Raw genomic sequence first — 7004 nt, 5'->3', positions numbered from 1 at the left:
AATAATTAGAAGAAACTATTTTGGCAAAACTTAAAATAGAATAAAACTTTATCCAAATTAATTTATTATTTAGATTCGATGCATAATTTCCATGTAATATCGTTAGAATATATATTTGTACCTCTCTTGCAGCATTAAATGACCAGCTAACATTTAGATACTAGAGATGTTTTTGTGCTTATTTGTTTTTTTTACCTGTTTATAAAAATAATTTTAGGCCTGAAAAAGTAGTAGTTTTAATTTTTTTATGTCCCACAATATTAGGGCAAAGGTTTAAGAAATGTAAACTTTTAGTAAAAAATACCCTAAGGTTAATTTTAGGGGACACAAACACAACAAATTACCAATTTGTTTGTAAAATAAAAAAGATGTGGTTACGCAGAGTAAATGGATACCTGACATGTGAAACCTTAAAATTGCGGGCACCTGTGAGTTGGAAACAGATACCGGTATCAGTGCTCAAAATTCTACATGTAAGGCTTTTATCCTCTGTATTCATAATCCAGGAATATAAGTAATGTGCCTTTAAGTATATAAAACACACCCTGTGTCAGTTTCATACATATATGATCTTAAAGTGGTTTTCCAGCCAAAATGTGACTTTTTAAATAAAAATAACCTATCATACACTTATCATACACAAGCTTAAAGCATTCTAGTAAAGTTAGTCTGTAAACAAAGGTCCGTTTTGTTAGGTTATTACAGCATTTTGTAACTTTATAAACTTGCAGCAGACTGTGGCCATCCTTGGTGTGGGCATCTGAAGCCAAGACTGTATTTCTTCCTGGATCTCAGCCTTGCAAATCTCGCACATGCTCAGTGCTACACAAGCAGTGAAATAGGTTTCAGGTCAGGTTTCCATAGCAACGGCAGTGCCAGAGGAAGTTACCGCCCCTTAGCTATGCAAACCCCTCCTTCCTCCAGGAACCAGGAAATATACTGCATTTATAACAGACACCAGCAGCAAAAAGGTAAGAGGCTTAAAAATATACTAATTGTAAACTAAATCATTTGCTTCTGTGCAGATATATCTACATAACAAGAGATATATATCTTGTTTTATATATATATATATGTGTGTGTATGTATATAGATATATCTATATCTCTTGTTATACATGTATCTTATATATGTATCTCGTTATATATATGTGTGTGTGTGTTTCTCTCTCTCTCTCATATATATATATATATATATATATATATATATATATATATATATATGTGTGTGTATATCTACACCCAGCGGCTACTTTTTTCTGTACAGCTTTTCATTAAAAAAATAATTGCAGCAACAAAATTAATATATGCGTTGTTCGATCACCACTTTGCTCACCCATTGCTGCCTGCCAGTCCCGCACTTACCCCATCCACGTCATGGCTACAGTGGCTTACCCCTGCATCTCCCCTGAGTCATGGCGTTTGCTGATTATCACGGCCAATCAGGTCTTAGGTAGGACTCCCACCCAGTTGTGTCTCAGAACCCTTTTCCCATGAATGACCAAGAGGAAATTAGTGTCACAATAACGATTTTAAATTTGCTAATGTCACACAAGTGGGTGGGCTTTGAGCACGGTGCTCTCTGCGCCATGGTCACCCTTTCTTGAAGCCTATTAGAGCCTTTGGGCTCTAATCCAATGCTTACAAAAATAAACAACCCCACGTTGTAATCCATGCATCCATCAACCTTCATGTAGATATAGGGGCATGGATATGGGGGTGTGGTGTGTTTGCCTCCATTATGGACCATTTGTTATGTGTGTGTTAAAATCCCTACTTCATATGTGAGTTCAGAGTTTTTAATGGTACAGATTTTAGAAAGGCAACATTTACTCAAATAACCACTATTTACAACCAAGGTATGCAGAATACCATCTCTTTATGCCCAACACATTGAAACTTCAAGCAGATGGGCTACAGCAGCAGAAAACCACACTGGGTGCCACTCCAGTCATCTAAGTACATGATGATATTGAGGCTACAGTTGTCACAGATTCACCAAATTTGGTCAATAGAAGATTGAAAAAATGTTGACTGGTCCGATGAGTCTCATTTTCTGTTGTAACATTCAGATGGTAGGGTTTTAAATTTGCATTAAAAAAAAAAAAAGTGAAAGCATGAATCAATCCATCCTGCCTTGTATCACGGGGTTCAGGTTGGTGGTGGGGGTGTAATCAGGGCTGGTGCAAGAATTTTTGACACCCTAGGCGAAACCTCATTTTGCTGCCCCCCCCATTGGTTCTGCCCATGGCTCCACTGCCTTTGCAATATGTGACCCACCCGACCATTACACACACACACTGACCCACCTACCTGACACATACACTGACCTACCTGACCATTACACACACACACTGACCCACCTACCAGACACATACACTGACCTACCTACCTATTACACATACACTGACCCACCTACCTGACCATTACACACACACACTGACCCACTTACCTGACACATACACTGATCTACCTGACCATTACACACACACACACACACACACACACACACACACACATACTGACCTACCTACCTGACACATACACTGACCTACCTGACCATTACACACACACGCACTGACCTACCTACTTGACCATTACACACACTGACCCACCAACCTGACACATACATTGACCTACCTGACCATTACACATACACTGACCCACCTACCTGACACACACACACATACACTGACCTACCTGACCATTACACACACACACACACTGACCTACCTACTTGACCATTACACACACTGACCCACCAACCTGACGCATACATTGACCTACCTGACCATTACACACACACACACACACACACACACACTGACCTACCTGACCATTACACACACACTGACCTACCTGACCATTACACACACACACACTGACCTACCTGACACATACACTGACCTACCTGACCATTACACACACACCCTGACCCACACATTGAGCTACCTGACCATTACACATACACTGACCCACCTACCTGACACACACACACATACACTGACCTACCTGACCATTACAAACACACACACACATACTGACCTACCTAGCTGACTTCTTATTTCCTGCACTACTCTTCCCCCCCCCCCCCCTCCCTCCCTCCACAGCTCGCTGTAGATAGTGATCCTCCCTCCTCCTTACTTCTGCTTCATCGATCATTACATCCGGGGCTCTCCTCAGCACTGGGCGGTGTTGCTCTGGTGTCGGCTAACAGATGCTGCACCTCTCGATGCTCTGTTCTCCACCGAACCCCCGCCCCTCCTCCCCACACACACACACTGCTGTGAGCTTTTACTCTGTGAAGACATTGGGGGATTGGAGGCATACAGAGGTTGTGGCTGCGCCCTGGGGGGTAGTGCGCCCTAGGCGACTGCCTACTCCGCCTAGTGGTAGCACCGGCCCTGGGTGTAATGGTGAGGGGTATATTTTCCTTGCCACACTTTGGACCCCTTAGTACCAATTGAGTATCATTTAAACACCACGGCCTACCTGAGTATTGTTGCGGACCATGTCCATCCCTTTATAGCTGCAGTGTCCCCATCTTCTGATGGCTCCTTCCAGTTCTACACTCAAAACGGTGCTGTGAAAGCTGTACATAATAAAGTGTCCAGTATGTATGTATTTATACCTATACACAAACACTTTTTGTTTCATTATATGTGCGTTACTATACATATTATGTGTGTACATATATACGTTTTTTCTTTACTAACTATACAAAATATAAATTTTAGTTATTTCTCATTTAACCCAATTTATAATTTTTTGTGATCTAATAATTTTTTTTATTCTTACATCTAACAGATCTTACTGATAAAAAATAATGGTAAGTAACTTTTTAAATTTCAAAAACAAACTTACGTTTATAATGTAAAAGTTACATGTCTCTACTTCGTATTGTAGTCATGCATGAGCTTGTTTGGCTGTGCTTCTCCCGTTTTCAGCTGGTCTGAAGTCCGCTCTCTGCTGACATCACACAGATCAGTCCAGGCACCGTGTCATCTCGACTCTGGAAGTCTGGATGCGCCAGGTGCTTGGACTGCGAGCCATCTCAGTGGAGAACCGCTGAGTGACAGGCAGTAGCTCTCCGATTGGCTTGGTTCTCACGGATCCCCCTTGGCGATGTTTGATCGCTCTATTCTCAGTGCAAGGCACCGGTGGACAGATGCAGCATCGGTCACATGCTGCATCCACCTTGGTAAGTATAACGTACAAAAAAAATCCACCACAATTCTCTTTTAATGTTTTTTTCAGTGTGTGCCAAAAAATAAATGTAAAATCCACAGCTACAAATACAGTAGCTGGTGACTTAATCTATGGACACTTACCTGTCCAGTGAGGCTGCAATGTCTTTTCAGATCAGCTGTTGGTAGCTGCCGCCACCATGACCAGTATGAGAAACTGGCATTGAATCTATTGGGATTCATGGTCATATCCCTAATGTGCAAGCGCAAATCATGATGCACTCTCCAAATGTCATGGGGGCAAAGGAGGGAGGTTCTAACGTTTGATGTACCAAACATCGCCTATGTCAGATTGAAGTGTAAATATGTACCTGTCAAAAACAGTTGTGGGAAGGCAGATAAGTGTAGCTATAACTCCAATTGGAGCCTTGCAACTTCACAGCTAGTTTCCCAATGTGCATGCTTAAACCGTGTTGCGCTTTGACAATGGAAATGTTGCATGTAAAGGAGGAAGGGGGAGACAAACCTATTGGACAGACCATTTCTCGTACCAATGTTGACTGTGAAGTGTGGTCAAGGAAGCAAGACAGTTAATTCATTGTTTGATTTAAAAAGCCCTCATTTTATTGGCGTAGGTATCTAAGGGATGGGGGTAGGTGAGAATACAGGAGGACATTGGATAGGGGGGGTTATTTTCTGAAGGCATTCCTGTAGGCATTACAAGTGCAATCTCTAAGTGTGTGTGTGTGTGTGTGTGTGTGTGTGTGTCCATAAAGAATTGTAAAATTGACAATGCAAAAAAATTATTATTAAAACATGGTGCAATACTGCCTCAGATTGAAGTTGAAACCCCCTCTGTTAGCAACTACATGGGAGAGTGTAAGCATTATTAGAAATAGCTTGAGGTATCATGAAGTGTAACATGTGTAATTATAAAATTAAATAAAAAAAGAACCATGATGAATTACTATCAAACATTATTTATTTAAATTAAAATAAAAAACATCTTTCTTTAAATACATTTTTGCCAAACAAGAATAAATATTAAATCAAAATTCGTAATAAAATTGATTTTATTTATTAACCTATAAAGGATAAATAGGTAAAGAAAATATTTTTTGGTTTATGCTACAGAGACAAATGTTGCTTGAGGAACTATGGTCACAATATACAGAGCCAGAAAACGATCCAGCGTTTCCATGTAATCCATTACAAAAGATTTTCATGCTTCAATCAACAGAAACTAAAGAGGAAGGTGAAACAGAACGTCTTGGGAATAGGAAATGGTGCAAGTGCAGAAAATGCATTCCAATATTACTGATAATCTATAAAAAAAGCCCAAAAAAAAAAAAAAGTGATCTGTTGGCAGTGTATAAAAAAAATTATAATAAGCTGGTGTGGCGACATTCCTAGACTCCAGGACAGGTAAGTGTCCTAATATTAAAAATCTACAGCTGTAGTCTGTGTAGCTGCTGGCTTTTAGATTTCTGAAAAAGGTAGGCAGACCTACGATTTAACAAATTAAAAGTTCCAATATATAGTGAATTATTTGTTATGCAACTGTAATCATTTCTATTTATTTTTAAGACGATTGCGGAAGACAGCTTATAGAACGTTTACTGCATGGATCTATGGCTACTTGGGAAAGGGAAACCGGAGAGTCATCCCATCTTGTGCTGTTAATGCTGTACGAAACGCTTTGTTCCAGATCCCAACGATTCATATCGAATTCATGTATTCTAATGCTTATGAAGCCTCAGAACTGGCCTTAGAGTAACATTCAATTTAAATTATTTTATATAATTTTTTTTACATTATGTTAAAAATGTTATGAAAAAAAAATAAAAATAGTAAATCTGAATGAGAATATGTATACCTTTTTTCATTTTTTATTTTATACTTACAAGGTTGTTAGATACCACAAACCAGAAATGGATATCCTAGTTTAAATAAAACATATTCGGAATCGGTCTCCTCTCTTGTCTTCCAGTATCAAAGGTATAAATTGTTCAACCATTGGGCTGTGCATTCCAGCATTTCTGAAAGAAGTATAAAAATAAAAAAAATAAAAATGTAAACTCCATAAAAATTTGGAGAATTGTAATATAAGAGCACCTGGATCATAAATCAAAACGGTATTGTCTACAGGAGGGGTGGATCCAGAGCCTAGTCTCAGGAGGGGCACTGCCAGAAAATATGTTTTTTGGGGGTAAATTTATCAGGGAAATTGCTGGTGTTAACGATTCAATCATCACGGCGCCACGGTTGTTATGGTGTCAGGATGATTGAAGCACATTACTATTATTACATTGTTATAAAAGATTAAATGGTTCAACTTACCATAATGCAGAATCAGTGGGAGCCCCGAGCGTGTCACCTGCTGCTGTCACCTGCCATTGCGGATTGTCACTTGCCACGTCGCCTGTCACCAGATGCAGATTGTCACTTGATACGTCACCAGATGCAGATTGTCACTCAACGTCACCAGATGCAGATTGTCACTCACCACGTCCCATGCCACACGTTGCAGAGTGTCACTTGCCACGTCACCTTTCACCAGCTGCAGATTGTCACATCCCATGCCACACAATGTGGATTGTCACTTGCCATGTCCCAGGCAGCAGATTACCAGTCAAGCAGCAGAGAGATGAAATAATCTCTCTGCTGCCGCGGCTGCCTGCACACTGCACAGTGAGGGCGGAACTGCAGGGACGCAGGGCAGGCGCCTGGCGGGGAGAGATATCATCTCTCTTCTCTCCTCCCGCCGACTCCCTAATTGGCCAGCAGTCACTCACATACTGTCAGTGAGCCGAGCCAC

General features: G+C 40.4%; 1 long non-coding RNA gene across 1 annotated transcript; it reads left to right on the top strand.

The window, feature by feature from the left end:
* Nucleotides 1–821: 821 nt before the first annotated feature.
* LOC143988026 (uncharacterized) lies at nt 822–6047 on the top strand. The gene is made up of 3 exons (XR_013276735.1): nt 822–971; nt 3807–3828; nt 5321–6047. It is a non-coding gene; the product is annotated as an uncharacterized LOC143988026 (long non-coding RNA).
* The last annotated feature ends 957 nt before the right edge of the window (nt 6048–7004 follow it).

This window comes from Lithobates pipiens, unplaced genomic scaffold (assembly GCF_037356315.1).
Source record: "Lithobates pipiens isolate NorthernLeopardFrog02 unplaced genomic scaffold, aLitPip1_a1.2 Scaffold_18, whole genome shotgun sequence".
Taxonomy (NCBI): domain Eukaryota; kingdom Metazoa; phylum Chordata; class Amphibia; order Anura; family Ranidae; genus Lithobates; species Lithobates pipiens.
The sequence above is the reverse complement of the archived record's forward strand: the minus strand, read 5'-3'. Positions and strand labels throughout refer to the sequence as shown.